This window comes from Ovis canadensis, chromosome 6 (assembly GCF_042477335.2).
Source record: "Ovis canadensis isolate MfBH-ARS-UI-01 breed Bighorn chromosome 6, ARS-UI_OviCan_v2, whole genome shotgun sequence".
Lineage (NCBI taxonomy): Eukaryota > Metazoa > Chordata > Mammalia > Artiodactyla > Bovidae > Ovis > Ovis canadensis.
The window spans coordinates 59,341,129-59,368,002 of NC_091250.1; positions in this window are offsets into that span (position 1 = coordinate 59,341,129).

A 26,874-nucleotide genomic window follows, 5' to 3' on the forward strand; every position below is an offset into this window, starting at 1 on the left:
GGGATTATTAAAGAAATGCTGGGGGTGGAATTTATCTCTCAAAACAAATCAGTGTGTTCTGGGCTTAATAGAAAAATCCTGTAATGGGTGGACAGATAGGAAACTGTTATTTTCAGAATGTAGTAGCATGTGAGTGGTTTTACTCTGATGTTGTGGAAGAGAATTGGGGAGGAGAGATCAACTTTCAGATCATTGTTTTTATAACATATTTTCCAAGCTCTTGACATCCTAAATACATTTAGTTTTCAACAAAGGGTGAAAGTGATGGGAGGGACAGGAGTTTGAGAATGCCTTCTATAACTCTCCTTCTATGATGCAGCTGTACGGGAAAGACATCTCTGTCAATCCCTAATGTATCTCACAGATGTATAAGGATATATCCAACTCAGATAAACTTCAGCCAGTTACATCAGAGTAGTTTTTACTAAGCAGCCAGATTATAAAAGAGAGACAGTGAGTAGAGAGACTAATTACTAAATAGAGGCTGAGTTTGCCTTTCCTTGCCCCTGTTACCTAGCCAGACACAATAAAATTTCCAACATGTGTTCCTTGTATTTCTCTATCACAGAAGAGAATTAATAATGTGCATGTATTGATTTTTTATTTGTATAGTTATTGAAGCAAAGGGGTTGAAGTAAAGGATCCAAGATTCTATTTGGCCAATCACCTTATATTTGTTAAGAACTTAATAAGCAGTCACCTCTGTGGGGATTTGGAGAAGGGCTATTAGAAATGGAGTGACTTTCCTTTGGGTGCTTACAGAAGAGAGGGGCTGACAAGACATACACGTGACAATCAGGACGATGAAGCAAGATGCTAAAGTTTTAACTAGCTTCATTTCCTCCTCTGTGTTACCTAGCAATACATATCAGTAATTACTGGCCTTTTCCATGGAAATAAAGATCTAGGACAAAGGTTTGAACAGCTAGCTGTGCATCACAATTGCTTGTGAATTTCTAAAAATTCAGATGGATTTACTCCACCCTAGATGAAACAAATCAGAAATTCTCTGGGTAAGTGTTACAGATTAAATATTTGTATCCTCTCAAATTTCATATATGGAAGCCCTAACCCCTTATGTGATGGCATTTGGAGATGAGGCCTTTGAAAATAGATGAGGGTGGTGTTCTCATCATAGAATTAGTGTCCTTGTAAAAAGAGACACTGGATAGCTTGCTCTCTGTGCCATAGTACACAAAAGATTGTGTGGGTACATAGTAAGAGGGAGGCTGCCTGCAACACAGAGGAGAATTTTCACTAGAACCCAACCATGATGGCACACTGATCTTAAATTTCCAACCTCCAGCATTGTAAGAAAATTAATTTTGTTGTTTATAACACCCAGTCTGTGGTATTTTGTCATGGTAGCCAAGCAGACTAATACAATAAGACCTGGAGTTTATGCTGAACCAATTCCTCATCTTTCTACTTCTACTAAAACTATCTTTGAACGTGAACGTGAAGTCACTCAGTCATGTCCGACTCTTTGCGACCCCATGCACTGTAGCCTACCAGGCTCCTCTGTTCATGGGGTTTTCCAGGCAATAGTACTGGAGTGGATTGCCATTTCTAGACAGTAATTTTTTTTTTTCAATTTTTTCCTCTTGTATGATTGTCCCCTAAGCACTTAGTTGCAGTCACCACTGTCTCAGTTTAAGAGTGGATATATCCCAAGGGGAATTTTAAAAAAAAGACTTAATCATGTTGTGGGTTAAATGATGTCCCTCCCCTAACTAAAAAAACAAACAAACAAAAAGACATGTTGAAGTTCTAACCTCCAGTACTTCACAATGTGACATTATTTGAAGATAGGGTCTTCTCTGGGCTAATGAAGTTAAAATGAGATCCTTAGTGTTGGCCTTAATTCAAAACTGCTTATATCCTTCTGAAAAGTGAAACTTAAACAGATAGACATAGAAACGCTACATGAAGGTTGAATTACGCTGTCCCAAGCCAAGGAATGCCAAATATTATCAGTAAACCTCCAAAAGCTAGGAGAAGGGCATGAGACAGATTCCTGCTCACAGCCTTAGAAGGAGACAACCCTGAGGACACCTCAGTTTACAACTTCCAGCCCCCAGAACAGTAAGACAGTAAATTTCTGTTCTTTAAGGCACCCAGTTTGCAGTACTTTGTTAGTGGCAATGTGAGCAAATTAATACAAACCATTTGAGAACTAAGGTACTTATGATTTTCAATAGCTAAGATCTTGAGGAAAGGTTGTTTGCTTGTTTATCTTGGATGTTCCATTTCATTTTCCTAGAATTTGCCATTATATATTAAGATTCAGGTAAAGTCACTCAGTCGTGTCCGACCCTTTGCGACCCCATGGGCTGTAGCCTACCAAGCTCCTCTGTCCATGGGATTTTCCAGGCAATAGTACTGGAGCGGATTGCCATTTCCTTCTCCAGGGGATCTTCCCAACCCAGGGATCGAACCCGGGTCTCTCACATTGTAGACAGACGCTTAACCATCTGAGCCACCAGGGAAGTCCTGTAACATTTAGATCAATTATCCTCAAAATTTAATGTGCATCAAAATGACAGGAAGGATTTTCCAAAACACAGGTTGATGGGTCTGTCCTCAGAATTTCTACTAAATAACCAATAGGTCTAAGATGAAGCCTAAGGATTTGCTTTCCTAATAAGCTATTAGGTGATACTAATGATGCTAGTTTGAGGACAGAGAAGACACTGGCTAACAAAAGAGCCCTTTTAATAACCAAATGGTGATGAGAGCTGGAGCAGATAGTAAAGAATCAATGAGCAAACATAGAAGCCATGCCATCTGGGGTATAGAGTTGGTACTGAAATAAGCAGAATACGGCAGCTTAATCAGTGGTTTTTTAAATAAGGGTCAATACAAGTCATAACAAATTTTGCAGATTCAGTAGTTCAGTTATTTTCATATATATGGCCATGTTTTCCAAAACATAAAATTCTGGAAGAGCTGTACATCTAGAGCTAGGGTTAGAAGGGTGAACAATTAGAAAGTTTCAGGAAGAGCGAAAGAGTAAACAGCATGTGCAAAGTCCTGTGACTGAAAAATAAAACATATATTCAAGGTGAAAGAAGGCCAGAGTGGCTGGAATGTGGATAGTGCAACAACTCACCTCTGTAACCCTAGATATGAGAAGAGAAGAGACTGCAGATTACTGACTTCGGTTGTTTTAGAGTTAAAAGAAATCTCTAACTCTCTGCCAGATCTTCCACACTGATACTGAGCACAAAAGGTAAAGATACAAAAGTATTTCTTCATGAATTTCAAGCTATCTCGAGTCTAACCTCTACAGGCCACTTGGTAGCCAGGTCAACAGTACAGACATTCCCTTTAAAAATTTTTTTTTCTTTTTATAGAAAGTGTCTTAGGTCAGGTTCTCCAGAAGCAGATCCTGAAGCAGGATTCTTGTGATTGTGATTTATTAAGGAACAGTTCCTAGGGTAAACTGTCAAGAAGTGGAGGTAGAATAGAGAATGAGATGTTAAAATAAGAAGCTAACCCAATCCTGATACTGGAGGAGAACTCAGGAGTGGAAGTTACATCATAGGGTTGTCTTGGTCTGAGTGGGGTTAAGAGAATTCCCAAGTGCTGTCCCCCAAGAAGGGAGCTGCCTGATAGCCACTGGAAGCCAAAACATAGCAAAACTAGGGGAAGAATGCAAAGCAAAGGTAAAGAGTAGCTCTCTTAGTCTGCTTGTGCTGCCATTACCAAATAGATCCGGTATCTTAAACAACAAAAATTCATTTTCTCATGATTCTAACTGCTGAGAACTTTAAGATTAAGGTGTCAGTCAATTCAGTTTCTGGTGAAATATCTCCTCCTTGGGTTGAAGATGACTGACTTCTCCTTATGCTCTCAGTGTGAGAGAGAAAGAGATGTCTCTTCTCACTGGAAGAGTATTAATCCATCATCAGGGACCCACACTCATGACCTAATCGCATTACCAACCAAAGACCTCGGTCCAAATACCACTATACTGAATGTGAAAGTTTCAACATATGGATTTGCAGGGAATACAAACATTTAGTCTACAATAGGAGCCAAAGAGATATGACAGAAATATGGATAATAGCATCTACTGTGATGTGCCTTTCTTGTCTGTTTAGACTCTTTCCTGATGCTGACCTCAATCAGGGTCACTTCAATCCATTAAATGTGTTCTAAATGTTTGGAAACTCCTACATTGGCTTAAAGACTCATTTCTGCAAGTTTTCCTGCTTGCTTGGTTATGTATAGGGAGGAGCACCAAAGACTTACTCAGCATGCGCTTGAGCCCTAATAGGATGAAAAAGGCATGTTTCAGACGCATACCTTTTGAAGACGAATCATGGACTTGTGCTACATTTATTTAACTGAAATATCATAGAGGTGACTCTCAGGGCAAAGGAAGTCTGCTATTAAGGAAGCATTTGAGTGTGTAACTCAGAACAGACAACAGACAGCCATGTCAAGATGGCAATTTTCCAGCTTAAAAAATAAAATCCCTTCCCTGGAAAGCTACAATACACCAAAAATAAAATCAAGTGAATTTATCTCCAAAGAGCAGGAAAGATATTTTTCTGGAAAAGTGTTTTAATTTTTTTCCCCCTGACTGTAGTTCAATTCTTCCCTGAAGCCTATTCCAAGATAAGGATGGAAAAGAATCCCCCAACAGGTCAATGAGAACACCATCCCTTGCAGAAGGTCCGTTTATCACTGAGCTTGCTGACTTTACAGTCTTCTTTCTTGCACTGTTTCTGGTATATATGTATACTTACACATGTGTATTTTTATATAAATATACAGACATGTATGTATACTTGGGGCTTCCCTGCTGGCACTGACAGTAAAGAATCTGCCTGCAGTGCAGGAGACCTGGGTTCGATCCTTGGGTCAGGAAGATCCCCTGGAGAAGGGAATAGCTACCGACTCCTGTATTCGTGGATGGGAAATCACATGGACAGAGAAGCCTGGCAGGTTACAGTTCATAGGGTTGCAAAAAGTAGGACACACCTAAGGGACCAACTTTTTTTTAATATACATACACGTAAGTATATATATATAACAGATTACATTTGTGAAACTGTCAGCTCATGCTTGGTATACAGTTATGAGTAAAATAAATATTTACTATTATTTATGATTATAAAATAGCAATATTTAAAATTTAATATTTAGGTAATATGGGAAATGTTAAGTAATATGTTAATCTTGGGTAAAATGGGAAGTAAATAAGGCTAAGAATATTGATGCACATGCTTAAAGCAAAAACAATCCATTTCCTATTAATTCAACTACTGCCTAAACATATTTTTATAGCGATGAGTCACTTTGACAATAAAGTTTGTAGAATGAACACATTCTAGTGCTTGAAGGAAACAGAATCAAGTATTCTCCACTTTCATGTGATCAAACTAAGTTACCAAAGTTGCTCTGACTTTCTCAAGGTCAAACAGTCACCAGGCAGAGTCAGCTCTGAAAGACAGTGCTATCATTCTACCACTATCTATTTGACCTCAATTCATATTTGCTGAAGGAGTGGATCAGTCTTTTTAGAATTCATAGACATATACATTTATAAAGCTGGTTCAGGACAGGTAATTCCATGTAACATGTCATCCAAACAACAGAGCGTTGGTTTGACACACATCATTTCTAGCCATCGAAAAAGTTTATGTTGATGCCTGAACACATTCTAGAGTCTTGGAAGTGGAAGAAAAGTGTTTAAAAAGCAAACAAACCTTAGTCATGCTGTTAAAGGACACTTGCTTTGGAATGGAACTCTGGAGTGTTTAATTATCAACATGTGCCTTTCCATCCCCGGCCTATTAAATCATCTGGCCTGCTAATAATAGCCTGTTTAGCCATCAGGAGAAGATGGATGAGTTTTAGTTCCCATTTTCAAATCCGAGGGATCTGCCCTGTTTCTGAATTATCTGCAGATGAAGATTAGTCACTGAGGCATCTGTAGGTTGTACAGAGGACACTGGAGTCTTGGCCGGCACATTTATCCTCACCAGAGCGCTCTTCCCTCTCCTCTGGGCATCCGCTGGTGAATAGAGACCACAAGAGCCAAGGTTAAATGCAAGGAAGGAAACCTTAACAATTAAAAGCTCTTTTTAGCATTTGTAAACTGGATTTAATTGCTTCCTGTTTTTAAACCGTCCATGAATACATCCCTTTAGCTTGGCAAGGGAAATTGTACAAGTAGCATGACTGCTTTTATAGAGACATCTTTTTTTTTTTCCTTTGTTCTTTTTGATCTGTATCTAGTGTGCCTGTTACCTGTTGATATATGGCAAACTATCTCAAAATGTAGTGGCTTAAAACAACAGTTTACTTGGATCGTGATTTTGTGGATGAGGAAGTCAGGAGGGGATTCACTGGTTGTCTACTCTCCACTACATGAGATGTTAACTGGAGTGGCTTGACTGGTTCAAGATGGTTCACTCACAGGGCTAGCAAGTTGGTGCTGATGCTGGCTAAGAATTTAGCCTAGTCTTTTGTCAGGGTAACTTGGTTGTGTTTCATGAGGCTCTTTTTGCAGTCTGGTTGGACTTCTTTATAGCAAGAACAGCTGGGTTCCTAAAATAAATGCTTTTTCAGACCAGTGAAAGCTACAATACACATTTTGACCTAGCCTTAAAGTACCAGAAAGCCACTTTTCTATATACATTGGTCAGACACATCACGTAAGGGAGGCTTAGATTCCACAGGATGGAAAATAAGTTCTCTTTCCTTAAGAGTAGGACAGCAAATTTTGCAGACATCTTTATTACAAGGACAAAAATAGTAATCATTTCATTTACAAACACACTTCCCACCCTACAAATAATCTGGTGTTTCTCAGAAGCTTAAAAATATTTTTAATTTATTCATCAGACCTCCCTTGCTCATGATGTTTACTATTTACCTTAATAAATATTTTGATTCATTATTTAAATTAATTTAATATTTAATTTAATAAACTTTGTGTGATGTTTTAAAACAATGATTTCAATCAATCAGTCAATCAAATTCCATTTATTTGTCTGATGATTACTTCTTTCCTTTCTGAGCCCATTTCCATATTGATAATAATGCTTCAGATGCCATACTGGATCCAAAATAACTAGTTAGTTACAAATAATGGAAGCTTCTACACATTTTCTGTGAAACCAAGGCAGACAAGTGAAAAATAATTAAAAAAGACTTTCCAAGCTAAAGAGGAATCTTAACAATGGCAGCGCTTTTGAGATATTTAGGTTGTTTTCACACTACTCTTTCTCTTTTATCCTCCAAGGAGTAAGGATACAAAAAATCAGTTTTGCAGATCTTATCAGTAGACCCCAAAGTAGAAATTAAATAGTAGTAAAAATCTCATATATTGAGTCCCTTTTGATTTGCATATATTTGCATATGAATAACCAACTAATTGTTGTGAAGTAACAATTAAGAGAACAATAGAAGAAAGAAAAGGGGCTTGAGGCTGCAACAGACACCTGGGAGACTGTATTTAAAAAGCTTTTTAAATATTTGAATTTTTTTCACTAAAGACAAAGGCATTGAACCATGCACAATACGCTACCAAAAGAATCAAAATGGGAAAAAGTTTGTGACCTACTAATACCATCTTTTGATGGAGAGAAGTTGAAGTTTTCCCCTTTCAATCTTGAATATCAAGGCAATATGTTTCGAATCCAGGGCACTATAGAGATAATGCTGAAGTAAGTTCTAAGTTCCTACTGCCAAGCTTGCAAGTAAACTTGTACTAGCTTTGTTTTCAAACAGAGATTTTAAAATAGTTGCTTGATGTTTCTTTAGTAGAGAACTTGTTTACTGTGCTTGGGACAAGGTGGCCTTCCTTTTTCCTTTGGTCACCCTCAACAGTTCAGTTCTAGCCTCAAGCTGGCTTACATCACTCAGCAAAACTAGTGACTTGCATTGAATCCTTTTCACTCGTCTTCAAAAGCAACTTTGCAAACATCTGTGCCACCCTGAGCACAATCTTTGTGGGATTTACCTTCATAGTAGATTTTTTTTTTCCTTTAATTCTGCCTGCCTACCACCTATTCCCTCTTTTGAAAATAGAGCACTACTTTTTCTTTATACAACTTTATCTCATATTTTCAGTCACTGTGGCTTCTGAACAGTTTCACACCCTCAGCGTTAAGAATAGAGACAAAACACAGGGAGGTATAGTTCAGAGACAGAGATGGACCAGAGTAAATAAGTTGAACATAAGAAAAGAAAGAGGAGAAAGAAAAGAGAGGAAGACAAACAGAAAACACTGGTGACATCATTTGAGATCATGAATCCAACCATGTCCCAAACTATATTCTCAAATTACATTGTTATTTACTGGCTAAGTCATGTCTAACGCTTGCTACTCCACGTACTATAACCCACCAGGCTCCTCTGTCTGTGAGATTTCAAATGCAAGAATAGTGGAGTAGGTTATCATTTCTTTCTCCAGGATATCTCCCTGACCCAGGGATCGAACCTGCATCCCCTGCCTTGAGGGTGGATTCTTTATAGCTGAGACACCAGGGAAAATTTCAAGTTATAAAAGTCAATTAATATTCTACTTCCAACACATACACACAAACACACAAGCATTTTATTAATTTATATAAAAATCATAGTTGTTGTTTTGCTTAAACTCGTGTGATTTCTGTTTCTGTCACTCAAAACCAGGCTTTATTAATACAGTGAAAGTGAAAGTGTTAATTGTTCAGATGTGTCTGACTCTTTGCAACCCCATGGACTGTAGCCAGCCAGGTTCCTCTGTCCATGGAATTCTCTAGGCAAGAATACTGGCATGGCTAGTCATCGCCTTCTCCAGGGGATCTTTCCAGGAATCAAACCTGAGTCTTCTACATTGCAGGTGGGTTCTTTACTGTCTGAGCCACCCAGGAAGCCCACTTAGTACAATCTCTTACCAAACCCAGTCTCTTCCAACTGTTCATAGTACTGCCCTTGAAAAGCACTGTCAAATCTAGACTCAAATGTTAAATTCATTTTACTGACTTTCACGTAATAAGTGCAAAATTTACCACTGGAAGCCTTTCCGAATTACTTATATCTTGTATGGGATTATAAAACATCATAGTCCCATAACTAAATTATGCAATATAAATTTATTTAATTTATCTAGACAAAAAACTTTCCTCTTAATATACATATACAGCCCGACACATTTCTTTTCAGTAAGGGTTAAAGATCACAATACTCCAATTCTCTGGGTAAGTATACATCCAATTAATATCCCCCTTTACGCACATATTTGGTAGCTTTGTTGGTCAAAGTATGCATTACCTGCTCAGTCGTTTCCAAGTCTTTGGGATCGCATGGAGTGTAGCCTGCCTAGCCTGCCAGACTTCTCTCTCCATTGAATTCTCTAAGCAAGAATACTGGGGTGGGCTGCCATTTCCTTCTCCAGGGAATCTTCCCAACCCAGGGATTGAACCAGGATCTCCTTCAATGCAGGCAGATTCTTTTACCACTGAGCCATCAGGGGGGCCACCAGGGAAGCATTGTTGGAGTGACGAACAACTCCAATATTTCAGAATCATGTAACACAGAGATTTATTTCTAACTTAGATTGTATGTAGGCTTTAATCCAGTAGAGTTCCATCTGTCTTGTCTACTAGACCTCCAGACTATAGGAGCAACTTCTATTTGGAATGTGCCATTCTCAGAGCAGAAATCAGAAGCCAGGGACTAAGTTGAACTATGCAGTCATATTTAAGGCTTCTGCTCCAACATGGCCCACATCATGTTTATTCAGATTACAGTGGGCAAGTCTTCCAATGGGACAAGAAAGTGTATGCCACCTACACACTGGCATGGTAAGGTACACAACAAACACAAAGAACATATAAACTCCTCTCAAAAATGGGAGTGAATTGTTTTGAACAATAATATAATCTGACACAATAGACATAATCAGAAGCAATAGATTTGTGTCAGATTTTATTACTCTGTTAACTTAGCTGCCCTCTCTGATACTTTTATGGCTTGAATTAAGAGGCCACGCTTTCCTTAGATTTCTAGAGTCTCTAATGAGAAAATTTATCTTCAAGACTTAGCACAGAGAAAAACCATATACTTATAGAGCAATGAAAGCTTTGGCTGGAGTGGAAAACTCTTAGGGATTTTGTACCCTGCAGTAGGAGAAAAGTTACTATAATGGGCTTCCCAAAATAAAGCTTGTTCAGAAAGTTATATGAAAATGAACTAACCCTAATGTGTTGGTTTTAGATATTATTGGCAAATATTTGACTCCACCATCCTGTTCCTCTGACTCTAGGTTTTGTTTTCTGTTTTTTTTAAGAAATATGCAAAATATTGTATATATTTTGTATATACAATAGTATATAGTATCAAATGTTGATACTATTAAGATGTGGTCATCAGTGGGACTTTTATTCAATAAATTTATTCATACATTCATGTTCTCTAAAGCATTCTAGTAAATACACTTTTTTCCATTTTGCTATATTTCCAATGATGTTTTAATAATCCATAGATGGGCACAATTCTAATAACAGTGGCTATTTAAAAAGCTACCCCAATGCTTAGTGACTTAAAACACCAATGAATATTTATTATCTCCCAAGATACACATGAGTCAGAAATTTAAGTGCAACTCAAATCTGTAGTTCTGAAGTCATAGACTGATGGTGGCTAGAGCTCAGTCAGTTCAGTCACTCAGTCGTGTCCAGCTCTTTGTGGCCCCATGGACTGCAGCACACCAGGCTTACCTGTCCATCACTAACTCTTGGAGCTTGCTCAAACTCATGTCCATCCATCCAACCAACTAATCCTCTGTCGTCCCCTTCTCCTCCTGCCTTCAGTCTTTACCAGCATCAGGGTCTTTTCCAATGAGTCAGTTCCTCACATCAGGTGGCCAAAAAATTGGAGTTTCAGCTTCTGCATCAGTCCTTCCAATGTATTCAGGATTGATTTCCTTTAGGATGGATTGGTTGGATCTCCTTATAGTCCAAGGAACTCTCAAAGTCTTCTCTAACACCACAGTTAAAAAAACATCAGTTCTTCGGCACTCAGCTCTCTTTATAGTCCAACTCTCACATCCATACGTGACTACTGGAAAAACCATGGCTTTCACTAGATGGACCTTTGTCAACAAAGTAATGTCTCTGCTTTTTAATATGCTGTCTAGGTTGGTCATAGCTTTGCTTCCAAGGAGTAAGCATCATTTAATTTCATGGCTGCAGTCACCATCTGCAGTGATTTTGGAGCCCCCCCAAATAAAGTGTCTCATTGTTTCCCCATCTATTAGCCATGAAGTCATGAGACCAGATGCCATGACCTTAGTTTTCTGAATGTGACTAGAGCTAGTGTCATGAAAACTTCCTCACTCATGTGCACGGAATTTCAGCTCAGAACACTTGCATATCTGGGGATAGAAGGGGTCTTCAGGTATCTTTTTTCACTCTGAGTTGTTCTATGTGATGTCCAGCATGGCATCTTCAGAATTACTTACATAGTTAACCAGATCCTCAAAGGTATAAGTACATACAGTAAAAAAGAAAGACAGAGAAAAGGGCTTCAGGTAAAGCTTTATTGCATTTTATAACCTAGCCTCAGAATTCAGGCAAGTGTCAGTTTTCACCATGTTCTCATGGTGGAAGCAGTTATAAAATATGCTGAGGTTTGATTGGATGGACCAGAGACTTCATCTTTCAACAGAGGATTGTCAGCATCACTTTGCGAGAAGAGTGTGTTGGATGAAATTAATATTTGTTTGACCATCTTTGGGAAATCCAATTTGCCAAAAATACTCTGGCTTTCTTGCCCCTTAATCTGGTTCTGATGAGATATATTGGACTTGAATTTTGTTAAAAAAAAAAAAAGTCATAGCTAAAAGGAAAAGACCGTAAAATAATCTCATGCAACTTTTTTTCAATTGCCAATTCAAGGAATTTAAGTGATTGCCCAAGACAAGACAGATAATTAGATATAAACATACCAAAATTAGACCAGGAGCCTCTGTACCAAGTCCTTTTCACTGAATCACAACAGCATGGCCCATTTTTCTGGACTCTCATTTTACAAGTCGTGGCTATGGCATAGTTAAAATGATAAAAGCTGAATTTCAAGTTGTATTGAACTACAAATCAACTGTTATCTGGTCTTGGATATTTAGTTCTTTTAGATTTGTTAGCTAGTAGTGATTCCTACTAAATCATTGGTCAAAAACAGAATAAACTTCACATGTATTCAGAATTAACCCCAAATGCACCATTGATTTAAGTGTAAATAAAACTTTCAGGAGGAGAAGAAAAAACAGAATATTTTATCAGATTACCAAAGAACATAAAATATAAAATGATACTTCATATAATTTTTAAAATTTCTTAACTCTCAAAATGGTATGAAATAAGTAGTATTAATTAGTTTTATAAGGTCTTCAAACTCAATTGCTTAATAGTTGGACTCAAATCCCTGAATAGTTCTATGGTAACTGCAACCATATATTTCATAATCTATTTTATATTAGATAAGTATTGGTTGGTTGTTTTCTTTCAATAAAGTGATTTATTTCATCTAAGTTTTCAAATCATATGTGAAGAGTTGTTCATAATATATCTATATTTTTTTGGTACATATGCAGGGTCCTAGTGGTATCCCCTGTGTCATTTCAAATGTTTGTAATTATTTTCCTTTATTTTTTCTTCCTCAGTCTTGCTAGCTCTTTGTCAATTTTATTGATTTTTTTGGAAGAATAATCTCTTGGTTTCATTGATTTTCTCTATTGTGTTTCTGTTTCCAAGTTTACCGGTTTCTGCTCTTATTATTTCCTTCCTTCTGTTTGCTTTGGTTTCATTTTGTTCCTCTTTTCTGGGTTGAAGTGGAAGTTTAGAGTATTGATTTGAGACAGTTTTTCCTAATATGTGAATTTAGTTGTACATATTTTCTCCTTAGCACTGCTTTATCTGTCCCACAAATTTCAATAATTGTATTTCCATTTTTATTTGGTTAAATGAACATTTTAAAATTTCTTCTGAAGCTATCCTATTGACACATGGCTTTTTTATAAATATGCTGCTTAGTTTCCCAATATTTGGAAATTTTTTCTGTAAATTCTACTATTGATTTCTAGTTTGGTTCCATTGTGGTCAGAGAATAAACTCTGTACAGTCACTAGTTTACATTTTTGAAATTTCTCCATCAGGACATGATTACATTGGGACATGATTCATGGGCAGTTGAAAATGATGCATGTTTTGCTGTTGTTGAGTTTTCTGAAAATATGAGTAGATACTGTTGTTTAAATAGTGCTATTCAGTTTTTCTATAGCCTTGCTGATTTTCTGTCTAGTTTTTCAATAAATTGCTGAGAGAAAGGTTTTGAGGTCTCCAATTATAACTGAGTGTATGTTTTGTGTTTTAGTTTTATCAATTTCTGCCTCAAACATTTTACAAATCTGTTGTTTGCATACGTACATATAGAATTTCTGTGTCCACTTGTGGGCTTACCCTTTTATCATTTTATGTTGCTCTTTTATTCTTGTAATTTTTTTACTCTAAATTCTACTTTATCTGATAATAATGCATCCATTCTTGCTGTCCTTTGATTAATGTTTGCATTATATATATATTATATTATATATAATATAGATGGATTATGTTTTTATAAACCACTCTGCCAATATCTGTCATTTAATTGGTATATTTATGCCATTTACATTTAATATAATTATTAATACTTTAGGATTAAACCTGACATTTTATTTTCATTTTTGTTGTTCTCTTTTGAGCAAACTCTGGGGGATGGTGAAAGACAGGGAACCCTATCTTGCTACAGTCTATGGAATTGCAAAGAGTTGGACACAATTTAATGACTGAACAAAACAGATTTTATTTCTGGGTTCCTTTTCCTGTCTATGGGTTACTTAAAATTTTTTAAGAATCCGTTTTGATTTGTCTATAGTTTCATATTGTGTATCTCTTTGTGCAGCTTTTTTAGTGGTTATTCTATGTATCACATTATACCTAGAATGTTATAGTTATGTATGTGAGGTATATATGTATATATAATATATCATCTCATATGTATATACATAACTTAAGCCTATTATAAACCAAAACATTCCCTCCCTTTAACTTCCTTTGCACTCCCTTATTTATAACATAATTGGCTTAAATATTTCCTCAGCTAACATTTAGAACTATATTATACAATGTTAAAAGCTTTGCATTAATCATCAAAAAATTAGAAAATTCGAGAGAAGAAGAAAAATTTTTAATGTTTTTTTCATTTTGTTATTTTCTCCTCTCCAAATTTCTAGGGTTCCTTTTTAAAATTTCTTTTCTGTTTAGAGAACTTATTTTAGCCACTTTTATTAGAATAAGTCTGAGAGAGAGATTATTTTAGTTTTTCTTCCTCCAAGAATATCTTTATTTACCTTTTATTCCTGAAGGATATTTTTGATGGCTATGGTTTGCCAGGTTGACAATTCTTTTCTTTCACTGTTTGAAAAATATTGTCCACTTTATTCTGGCCTCCAACGTTTTTGATGTGAAATCTGCTATCATTTTATTTCAATTTTTCCCTACAGATAAAGTGGCATTTTTCTCTGACCACTTTCAGGATTTTTTCTTTGTCTTAGTTTTCAAAATACTAATTAAAATGTGTCTTTGTATGGATCCCTCTCAGTTTATCCTGCTTGGAATTTACACAGCTTCTTGAATCTGGAGATGTATATCTTTTGACAAATTTAGGAAGTTGGTCATTATTCTTACGTGTACTTTTTTCATCTCTTCTCTTTTACCTATTTTTCTTAAACTCCAATAGCGAAAATGTTAAGTGTTTGATTATAGTCCCACAGATTCCAAAGACTTCATTGATTTTTTAAGTCTGTTTTCTCTTTGCTGTTCAGCTTAGGTGATGTCTATTCTTCTATCTTTCATTCACTGATGATTTCTCCTGTCCCCTCCATTCTGTGGTTGAAGCCATCCACTGAGCTTTTTATTTCAGTAACTTTACTTTTTAGTTCTAAAATTTTTCGGTTCCTCTTTATATCTTCCATTTCCTTGCTGAGACTATTTCTTTGCTGAGGATTTTTATTCATTAATTTGTTAAAAGTACATTGCTAATTGGTCAATAAAATATTTTTATTTTTGCTGCTTTAAAATCTTTGATAATTTTAACATCTCTATCATATTGAAATCTCCTGATTTTATTACATTTAATTTGAGATCCTCCTGTTTCTTGATCTGATAAGTAATTTGTATTGAAAAATGAATGTTTTTAAATTATTTTGGACAATTCTGGATATTATTAAACTTCACTTTAAGTTGGATTTTTTGGTATGACCTAGGGAGGGAAAAGGAGAAGGTATTATCTCTTTATTGCCACATGGAATAGAATAGTGGATTTACCACTTGTCGTTCAGTCGCTAAGTCATGTCTGACTCTTTGCTATCCCATGGACTGCAGCACACCAGGCCTCCCTGTCCCTCACCATCTCCTGGAGTTCATCCAAGTTCATGTCCGTTGTGTCTGTAATGCCACCCAACCAAATCATCCTCTGCCGCCCTCTTCTCCTTTTGCCTTCAATCTTTCCCAGCATTAGGGTCTTTTCCAATTTGCCACTTAGTCGTCACTAATACTCACGTTGGGCAAGGCTCCTCATTATTGCTGGGCAGAGGTGAAAGTTCTGACTTCTCATGTCAGCACTGACAGCAGTGGGGGATGGTTTTGTTACCACTCTCCATTAGCCTTCATCTGATGCCATTTGAGTGGAGATTAAAAGCATTACTGACAAGTATGTGGAAATCTAGCCCGCCAGGTGGTCTGCACTGACACTGGTTGAGGAACTTAATACTGCCAGTAGGGAATAAAATTCTAGCTCTTTACCCAACCTTCTCCAACTCCATTGTAGTGGGGGTGTTATATTTTCTCCTTTCATCCTTGAGTGGATGCCCACTCAGCCTTTGCTGGCAAGGTGGGGACAGACTTTTTTCTGGGTTGCCTAGCTGGAATGGAGCTAGACACTATCTGAAGATTTTTCTGTCTTTTTCTGGTCCTTTGGCTAGAAAGAGCAGGTTTTTGGTGGGGGGGTGGGGGGGAGTCATATTTGTCTGCACTAGCTCATATTTCCAGGTTGCTGGCTTTATCACTTCTCACTAATGATGTATGGGGCAAAAAGAAAGCTCAGGTAACTAACCAGCATGTCATTCCCTAGGTCCTAAGTTTTCTTGACAGTCTGTCACCTTCTTTCTATATTTCAGAGTCTTATTATATTATATTAGTTTTATATATAGTGTTCAGTGTTATTAATTGTACTTAGTGTGATGATAAGGGGAGTATGTCTACCCCATCTCTTAGAAGCAGAATTCTCATTAACAAAACTTCAAAAAATGTTCATTTATATTGTTTTAAATTATAAAATCCACCATCTAGCTTATTTGAGAGATAGCCCAGCAAGCGACAGAATCAAAAAAATAATATTTGCTACTGTGATCTGCCAATCCTAGAAAGTTAACTCAAAAACTACTTAAAATATTGTTACCTATGCAATCCTTAGTTCCCAAAGAGCCAGTGATGTATTTTTGCCTTCAGGTCATACACTGGGACAAGTACATGGACCAGTTACATCAAGCAAAACCTTGGGGCAGATATTAAGACCAACTAAGAAATAATGGTCACGGGTAGACAGACAGACTAGGGAGAAACAAGTTTGCCAGTAGTAGTCTTTTTCTATCGTGTCATCTCACTTCATCTTGACAACAGCCCTTGGAAACAGGTACTATTATTGATTTTCGTTTTATAAAATAGGAAAGAGGCACTTAGGAACTAAATAATTTTCCCAAGTTTTCAGAGCAAATAAGTGGAGGATCTAGTCTTCAAAATGTGTCTCTCAAAATGTGACTCTCAAATCTAGGCTCTTAACTATTAGAAGTCAGAGATGCTCAAATGAAGTGACTTAATACTAGTATTTCAGATCAGAGGACATGACAATGATATCCAAGGGTCTCAATAATCTCCAATCTCAGACAAAATGACCTGTTAAGATAGTGAACCAAAAAGTAGCTAGGGGTTTCCAACAGATGAGCTTCCCTGAATGGAATTCCAACGCAAATGCTCTGTAGTTACTGGAAGAGAAGCAAGCTAGCTAGTAGCATCAGAAAAACAGCCAGGAGAAAAAAGCCTGAGTTCATGGATCAGGATCAGAGTAAAAAATTCTGGACCCATTTGAAAGGACCTGACAGAAATGTAAGGAATATACAGGCTCATTAGGAGAGGGGATGACTGTCTAGATGACTAGAATGCTGATATAATCAATCACATTGATAATCAGTTCAGTCGCTCAATCGTGTCCGACTCTTTGGGACCCCATGAATTGCAGCACACCAGGCCTCCCTGTCCATCACCAACTCCTGGAGTTCACTCAAACTCACGTCCATCAAGTCAGTGATGCCATCGAGCCATCTCATCCTCTGTCATCCCCTTCTCCTCCTGTCCCCAATCCCTCCCAGCATCAGAGTCTTTTCCAATGAGTCAACTCTTTGCATGAGGTGGCCAAAGTACTGGAGTTTCAGCTTTAGCATCTGTCCTTCCAATGAACACCCAGAGCTGATCTCCTTTAGAATGGACTGGTTGGATCTGCTTGTAGTCCAAGGGACTCTCAAGAGTCTTCTCCAACACTATATTTCAAAAGCATCAGTTCTTCAGTGTTCAGCTTTCTTCACAGTCCAACTCTCACATCCATACATGACCACTGGAAAAACCATAGCCTTGACTATACGAACCTTTGTTGGCAAAGTAATGTCTCTGCTTTTGAATATGCTATCTAGGTTGGTCATAACTTTCCTTCCAAGGAGTAAGCGTCTTTTAATTTCATGGCTGCAATCACCCTCTGCTATGACCATCAATTATTGAGTGCCTGCATATATCTTAGGCTGAACTAGATACGGAAATAAGTTTCAATAATTGGAAATATTATAGCAGATTCTCAGACTTGAATTAAGTGTGTTTAGTTCCTTTTATCAGAATGGAGTCCTCTGAAAGCTTGCAGTTGGAATCCCATCATTCAGCCCTGAGGATTTTAGAATCTTTATCAAGAAAGACAACTTTGTAAGAAATATATGAATTAGAGAATGAGAATTATTATGTACTTACTTCCTGCCTCAAATCATGATCATTTTTAGAACACAGGATGCAATTAAGTCTGCAGCTGAACAAATCAATGATCTGTGAGGTTGGAAATTTTTTTTAAAAAAACAGGCATAAAGTCTCTCACCTTACTAGGGACACATATATTGTTCCAAATTCAAAGAGGAAAAAATAAATCAGTAAAAGATAGCTTTCCTGCAATTCATTCACCTATCAAACATTCATTCAGTCATTCAAAGACTAATTACTAAACATCTACTCTATGCTGGAATCATGCTAAGTCTTCTCGATACAGAACAGAACAAAACATGTCTGCTTTTTGCCTCTGTTGGGCTCACTGCCAAACAGCCGAGAACACTTAACACAATACATTGACTGATTAATCACAAAGAACACATAAAATGGTGGACTAGCTGTTTAAATGCAGAATTTTCCTTATTATGAAGGATGTAACAAAAGTGTAAGGCAGAGATACATAATCTAGCCCAGGGGAACAGAAAAGCCTTCCCAGAGGAAGTGACATTAAAGCCTCAGCTTGATTTTGAGTGAGGTAAAGAAGGTAAGTGTCAGGGAAGTTTCAGTCAGAGTTTTAGTCAAGTTTAGTCTGTGCAGAAGCCCTTAGCCTGAACGTTGTACCTCATGCTGAAGAAGCGGAACAAAGGCCAGAGTGGCTGGAATCTGGCAGGGAAGAATTCACCTCTGTGACTACAGAGAAGCAGGAGAGAATTTCTTAGAGGTAGAGCAGAGTGTAGGCTGGGTGGGCAGCATAGGAAGTGTCTCTGAAGTGGCTGGCTCAGTTGGGTTACTATATGGGTGACAGGAACCTCTCTCTAAGCCTCTGCCCACTTTCACTGTCTTCGTACTTAGGGTAAGGGCCTCCCAGGCGGCACTAGCAGTAAAGAGCCTGCCTGCCAATGCAGGTTAAATGTAAGAGGCAAAGTTTTATCCCTGGGGCAGGAAGATCCCCTGGTAGAGGAACACACTCCAATGTTCTTGCCTGGAGAATCCTGGGGACAGAGGAGCTTGGAGGGCTACAGACCACATGGTCACAGGGTCAGACGTGACTGAAGCGACTTAGCATGCAGCACACACATGTCCTGAGCGCACAGGGTGAAGACATGAGAGGACTTCTTTTTATGTCTTAAAACCTCATCTTCTCCACAGCAGGAGTTCTCAAATGGCCCCAAGTTGGTATTTGGAGAGCCATATTAATTCTGCCATTGTGAAGAGGTATCTATGAGCAATGAAGTTATTTCTGCCTCAGCTCCTCAGATCAGAGGCAGCCAGGATCCACATGGCCTTATCCAGGTGGCCATGTAGCTGAGGAAGAGAGGGTTGGGACTCTGCCAGCTACAAGATCTAGTTCTGAGAAGCCAAATTATGTGTTTTAAGCTGCTTCAAAATCTGTGGACACTTTTTCCTCCTTTGAAAATCATTACGGCACTGAGATAACCATTAGTAATCCCACCAAAGTCTAATACCAAAGAGCAGTCAAGAGGTACAATTTTCCAGCCAATTCAAGCATCATGTTCTGCTAAAACCCATCTCACTATAAAATTACAGAATAGAGTATAGTGTATATTTCTTCCCTATTTATATTTGGAATTATTTTGGCTGGATTTTGTGCATTTGTTTCTTTCTTTATTTATACATAATAGTTATAATTTTGATAGAGTAACTACCAACCCTGGGTAGGTAGATGTACTAAATGCATAGGCTTATTTTATTTATTTGATAACTATTGACTGCTTCCAATTATCTTTGAGGCATACTTCTACAGACCAGAGTTCAATGGGAAAAGAGATACACAAAGTCCTCATTCATGCTGTTGCTAAGTTGCTTCAGTCACGTCCAACTCTGTGCGACCCCATAGATGGCAGCCCACCAGGCTCCTCCATCCCTGGGATTCTCCAGGCAAGAATACTGGAGGGGGTTGCCATTTCCTTCTCCACCTTATTCATGTGGTGTTTATAATCTAAAGAGTAGAGACAGTAGCCAGGTAAAGGAAAGACAAAGGAAGAAAAGAAAGAGAGGGCAAAACTAAAAGGAAAGAAGAGAAAAGGGAAGGAAAGGAAGAAAAAAAGAACCATAGTGTTGACTAGTAGAAAAGTGGAGAAAAAAAGAACTGTAGTGTTAACTAGTAGAAAAGTGAGATGATAAACCAAACCATACTTGGCAATTGCCTGGTTCACTAGTACTTTGTAGCACAACCCTCACACACTTAGTGACTTACAACAACATTGTGTTTTGTTTACAGTTTTTGTGAGTTTAGAACTCTGGAAAGATTTAACTGGGTAACTTGTCCCTGGTCCACATAGCGGCAGCTGGAACAGGATGATCCACTTCCAAAAAACAGCTCTTCATTCACAAGTTCTCCGAGCATCTCTCTTGCTCTCCTGCTTTTATCTTTCTCTCCCTTTCTATATTCACATGGCATTTCATCCCCCATCTTTCTATGTGACTTGGACTCCTTACAGTATGGTGACCAGACTAATTAATAGTAGTATGCTTCTAAGTGTGAGTGAAAGTTGATAATCTCTTTTCACCAAAGCCCAGAAGAAACTGGCAATGTCTCTTTGTATGAGCAGTCACAGAGCCCACCCAGACTCAAGGAGATGCTAATGGGTCCCTAGTTCTCAGCAGAGAAGTGCCACGGCATACAAGGCCATTTTAATCTACTACTGAGTCTCTGATACAAAGTTGGATCATTAGGATAGCTTTCCTCAGGCCGTTATGATTTATCTGAGTCCTGAATGACAGGAAGAAATTGAAATGCTAACATGTAAAAGCAGACCATAATAGACAGAAGGAATAGCAAGTACAAAACCCCCAATGCATAAATGATTGATGTATTTGAGAAAAGAGTGAAAGCTAGAGTGATTGGATCATGAAGATTGAGGAAGAGACTTTAAGGGGATGAGGTAGTAAAAGTAGAGTCAGTTGGCCATAAGCAGGAATTTGGATACTATTCTTAGTGTAAGGGAAGGCACTGGGAGCTTTTGAAATTAGCATGAAGTAATTTACATATTTAAAGGATTATAGAAGTGCAAGAATAGCAGTTGGAAGAACAGTTAGGAGACTATCACAGTAATTCAAGTATGAGATGATGATGTTTTAGATTCACTTGATTCCAGTGGAGATAGATTTAAGATGAATGCAGACATAGGTATAGGGTGTAAGCACAGATATAGATAGTGATATAGATTTAGAGATAGACCTATATATGTATGGATTTAAATAGAGATAGAGACATATGTATGCACATAAAAATCAATATGTAAGTAGTTATATAGACTGAGATAGAAATAAATATATAGAGAGAAACATATAGAGATAGATAATAGATTTAAGATAAAATATAGAGAAATAAAGATATATAAACATATTTAGATACAAATAGAGATAGATATCAATGCAGAAGTACATGAGTTTAGACAGAGTTAGAGGCACAAGCATAGATGTGGATATACATCTAAGGTGGACATGATAGAATTTGCTAGTGAATTAGCTAAGAGAGTAAAGATACAAAAGAATTCAAAGATGATTTGAGTAACTAGATGCATAATAATGCTACTGAATAAATTATAGGAGACTGGTTTATGGAAAGTGTTCCACTAAAGAGGTAAAAGGAGCCCAAGGAAACCTCTGAAATCAGAAGTGCTTGAGGGGGTAATGTCACACTTATTGTAGGTACCCACTGATTTGTCTCCTCTTCCCTCTCACGCGAATGCTCTTTCTTGCCTCTATCTTTCATCCTAGAATTTCTCACCTCTGGAATACCGTGACTGGGAGAGTGTCACAGAATTTGGAGCAAGAGACATCTGTATTTAACCTCGATGGCTGGGACTTTCCTGAAGGTCCAGTGGTTAAGAATCCATGCTTCCACTGCAAGAGATGAAGGTTCCCTCCCTGGCAGGGAAACGAAGGTCCCACCTGTTGCATGGCAATGCCAAAAATTTTGCAAAACTCAATGGCTGCCATTTACAAGCAGTAGACTATGGGCAAATTAACTCACTTCTTTAAGCTTCAGTATCTTTCATTTCAAAGTGGAAATAACTTTGCCCAACTCATGGAGCTCCTATAAGAATTAAAAGTTAAAAGTGTACAAGATGTTATTTAGTGCTGTGTCCAGAAACTAATAGGGCTCAAGAAATGTTAATCTTCCTTTCTTTATATTCTCAAGCCTTTCAAAATCCTTGTTTCTTAAGATCCAATCTTTCTTAAATACTTTTTGAAATTTTTTTAATCATCTCCACTCTTCAATGTATTATTCCATAATTACTTCCATCAAGCTGATGTAATTCCTCAATTAAACTATAATTTCCTTAGAAGCAGTGATTCACTATTACACATCCTCTTTTTTCCACAACATCCAGTCCAACACTGAACACTCAATAAGTACTATATTAGAATAAGCCCTTTTGACTGATTCTTTTTTTTTTTTTTCATTCTGGTGAATTAAATAATTCTTTTCCAATATTGAAGTTCCAATGAAAACTTGAATCTAAAATCATATGAAAAATGGAGTTTCATGATTTTTCCTAATTAAAAAAGAAAAAGACTTCAGGTAGATTTTTGTTTTTCTTATTCTTTTCAAGTGGTTCTCATAATTAATAGAATGTTATTAGATGTAAAACAAAGGTATCTGCAAGGGGTGATATTTTTTCCATCAAGGTCTCTGAAAACTAGTCAGTTCAGTTCAGTCGCTCAGTCATGTCTGACTCTTTGGGACCCCAAGAATCACAGCACACCAGGCTCCCTGTCCATCACCAACTCTTAGAGTTCACCCAAACTCATGTGCATCCAGTTGGTGATGCCATCCAGCCATCTCATCCTCTGTCATCCCCTTCTCCTCCTGCCCCCAATCCCTCCCAGCATCAGGGTCTTTTCCAATGTGTCAGTTCTTTACATGAGGTGGCCAAATACTGGAGTTTCAGCTTTAGCATCAGTCCTTCCAGTGAACACCCAGGACTGATCTCCTTTAGGATGGACTGGTTGGATCTCCTTGCAGTCCAAGGGACTCTCAAGAGTCTTCTCTAACACCACAGTTCAAAAGCATCAATTCTTTGGCACTCAGCTTTCCTCACAGTCCAACTCTCAATTACATCAGTGTATCATGGTCTTAAATGATTTATATTAAAATGTTTGTGAATACTAATTGCTCAATGCTCTATAGACTGGTTCCAAATCGGGAAAGGAGTATGTCAAGGCTATATATTGTCAGCTTGCTTATTTAACTTATATGCAGAGTACATCATGTGAAAAGCACAAACTGGAATCAAGATTGCCAGGAGAAATAGCAATAACCTTAGATATGCAGATGACACTAACCTTATGGCAGAAAGCAAGGAGGACTAAAAACCTCTTAATGAAAGTGAAAGGGGAGCGTGAAAAAGCCAACTTAAAACTCTAATTAAAATAAAACGAAGATCATGCCAACTTGTCCCATCATTTCATGGCAAGTGGATGGGGAAACAATGAAAGCCATGAGAGATTTTTTTTGGGGGGTGCTTCCAAAGAACGTCTCCCAGGATTGATTTTTCCTTCTTATCTGTATCTGCGTCAAAATACCACAAACAAAGTTGAGCAGAAAATGCGGTGAAAATTATTCAATGTGGCCAAGGAGAAAATATCAAAGCAAGTCTTTCAGGATGACTAGGACATGTGAGGTCTAATGACCTTAGAATTTCCTTGTAAAGCTGGTTAAGTCGACTTGGGTAGAAAGGTAACATTGCTTTCAGTAAACTCCTTTCTCCTTGCCCATCTTGAATGATTGTCACTGCCTTTCTCCAGATTTCTAATCCTTTCTAATTTGCACCATATTCTAAGAAAGAAAGTGAAAGTTGCTCAGTCCTGTCCTCTTTGCCACCCAATGGCCTATACAAAAGGGAAAGTGAAAGTCTCTCAGTCCTGTCCGACTTTTTGCCACTCCATGGATTATAGAGTCCATGGAATTCTCCAGGCTAGAATACTGGAATGGGCAGCCTTTCCCTTTTCCAGGGGATCTTCCCAACCCAGGGAACGAACCCAGGCCTCTCACATTGTGGGCAGATTCTTTACCAGCTGAGCCATCAGGGAAGCCCTTAGTGCTGAAGAATTGTTGCCATTAAACTGTGGTCTTGGAGAAGACACTTGAGAGTCCCTTGGACTGCAAGGAGATCCAACCAGTCCATCCTAAAGGAGATCTGTCCTGAATATTCACTGGAAGGACAGATGCTGTAGCTGAAACTCCAATACTTTGGCCACCTGATATGAAGAATTGACTCATTGGAAAGACCCTGATGCTGGGAAAGACTGAGGGCAGGAGGAGAAGAGGACAAGAGAGGATGAGATGGTTGGATGGCATCACCAACTCCATGGACATGAGTTTGAGCAAGTTGCAGGGGTTGGTGATGGACAAGGAAGACTGGCGTGCTGCAATCCATGGGGTTGCAAAGAGTCAGACATGACTGAGTGTCTAAACTGACTGAACTGACTGACGATGTAAAATTAATCTTTGAAAATTTAACTTTCTGAGATTTTGTATATTATACTTAAAAATATGTTGGTTATAATTTTTTTAATTGAAAATGTGACTTCTGGATAAAAGTTTCATATTAAAATGTCTTATGTCTTCTGTCTGTCTCTGCTTGTGACCATGAAACTATTTTCTTGCTTAGATTGTAATGGTATACTCACAAATGTTGGACTTTTCCTACCACTGCAAAAAATATGACCACTGAAAATGACCCTTCTTCTCCAATTCTGATCAAATATAAGCCCTGTTATCTTTATCAAACTTCCTTAATGTGAAGAGAATTTCTCTTTGGTAGGTTCTTAACCATTGTTTGTAATACTATCTCTCTATGATTTGAGAATTTTTATGTTCAAATAATAGCTTTCATGTTGCATCATTATTGCTTATTAGTCTTGGTATTCATCAATTTCCCACATTGGATGTTTTGATGAAATAATAATTCATTTTAATAACTCACATATAAGATATTTAAAAGAACATATACAAATATCCCCATATATACCATGGGGATATATGGGGATATTTGTATATACATGCAGAAGTATCACTCCCTGCATTGATAAAGAAGCTTGTCAACACATTTTATGCATATGTAAATGAATCATACACTTACACCATGGAAATGAACTGAGTAGTAGGTCTTTATGCCTCCACCCACCATCAGCTTCCAAGAGCATGACACCTAATCGTCCTCCAATGTAGTCTACTCTTTCCCTTTTGTTACTCTAATGTGTGAAAAACCTGTCCTTTGGAGTCAGAACCTAAAGTGATAAATTTACTCATTAACTCATTCAGCAAAATTATATTAGTTACTGGTGAGCTAAATATTGACTACATGTAAAGTAAATATTGGGCAACTACCAGAACATAAATGGATTTATAAGAATTATTTGTCATATTTGTCTTTTTAATGGAATCTTAGGAGCTTGGTGAAAAGTAGACATTCATAACCCACTCTTGTCCCAGACTCCTGAGAGACTGACTCTCCATATGGGACACTTAGGAACCTGAACATTTAACAGGAACTTACTGCTGATTAAGCAAGTTTAGAGAACATGTATAGACTTCATATTAAAAATTTTATCCTGAAGATATGGAGAAAACAGTTAAGGAGTTTAAGCAGGGAAGTCATTTTTTAGGAAGGATTTCCTGGTGACCGAATGCAATAATCAGAATGAAGAAGCATCGTGATTTGTATAATATTAGGTGGGAACATGGAGTTTAACTTGGATCAATGCTCAGATTTATGGGTTAAAACTTTTTTTTGGAGGGAGGATCAGGCAGCAATGGTGTTTTTCACTGAAGTTGGATGTGGAGAAGACTGACTTCAGGGTAGAGTGGGGAGAGTGTATGTGTGTGTATATGTCTGCATGATTGGCAGTGGTTGGGGTTGAGAGTTTGGTGTGTGGGAAGATGAAGAGTTTAGTTTGCAGGACATGAGATTTGAAGCACCTGTGGAACAATCAGTTCCAATTAGCAGCTGGGTATATGGTTCAGGGTTTGGGAACATGACCTGGGTCAAAGACGTTTATGTGAGAGTGGTTAGTTGAAGTCATTAGAGTAAATGAGATGGGAGGAGAGTGTTTAGAGAAAGGGAGAAGAGGGATGATGATAGACCTTGCTGGAATTCTAATATCTAAAAGATAGGCAGATTTTAAAATTTAAAAAACTAAAAAAAAAAAAAAGATTTTATATATACAAAAAAAAAGAAATAAACCTCTATAGTGTTGAAAAAAATAAAAAATAAAATAAAAGATAGGCAGAGGGAGAAAGGATCAATAAGGGAAGCTGAAGCAATGACAAGTGATATAGGAGGCAATCCAAGGATAAGTGATTCTAGAGGAAAAAATCAGGAAAGATTTCAAAAGAAAAGTGATCACAATATTAAATTTTGCCAAGGTTAAGTAAGGTTTAAAATGAGAATGCTCATTCCATTTATGAATGGTTCAGTACAGTTCAGATAAGTTCAGTCTCTCAGTCGTGTCCGACTCTTTGCAACACCATGAATGGCAGCATGCCAGGCCTCCCTGTCTATCATCAACTTCCAGAGTTTACCCAAACTCATGTCAATTGAGTCGGTGATGCCATCCAACCAGACCTTTGTGGACAAAGTAATGTCTCTGCTTTTTAATATGCTATCTAGGTTGGTCATAACTTTCTTTCCAAGGAATAAGCATCTCTTAATTTCATGGCTGCAGTCACCATCTGCAGTGATTTTGGAGCCCCCCAAAATAAAGTCTGACACTGTTTCCA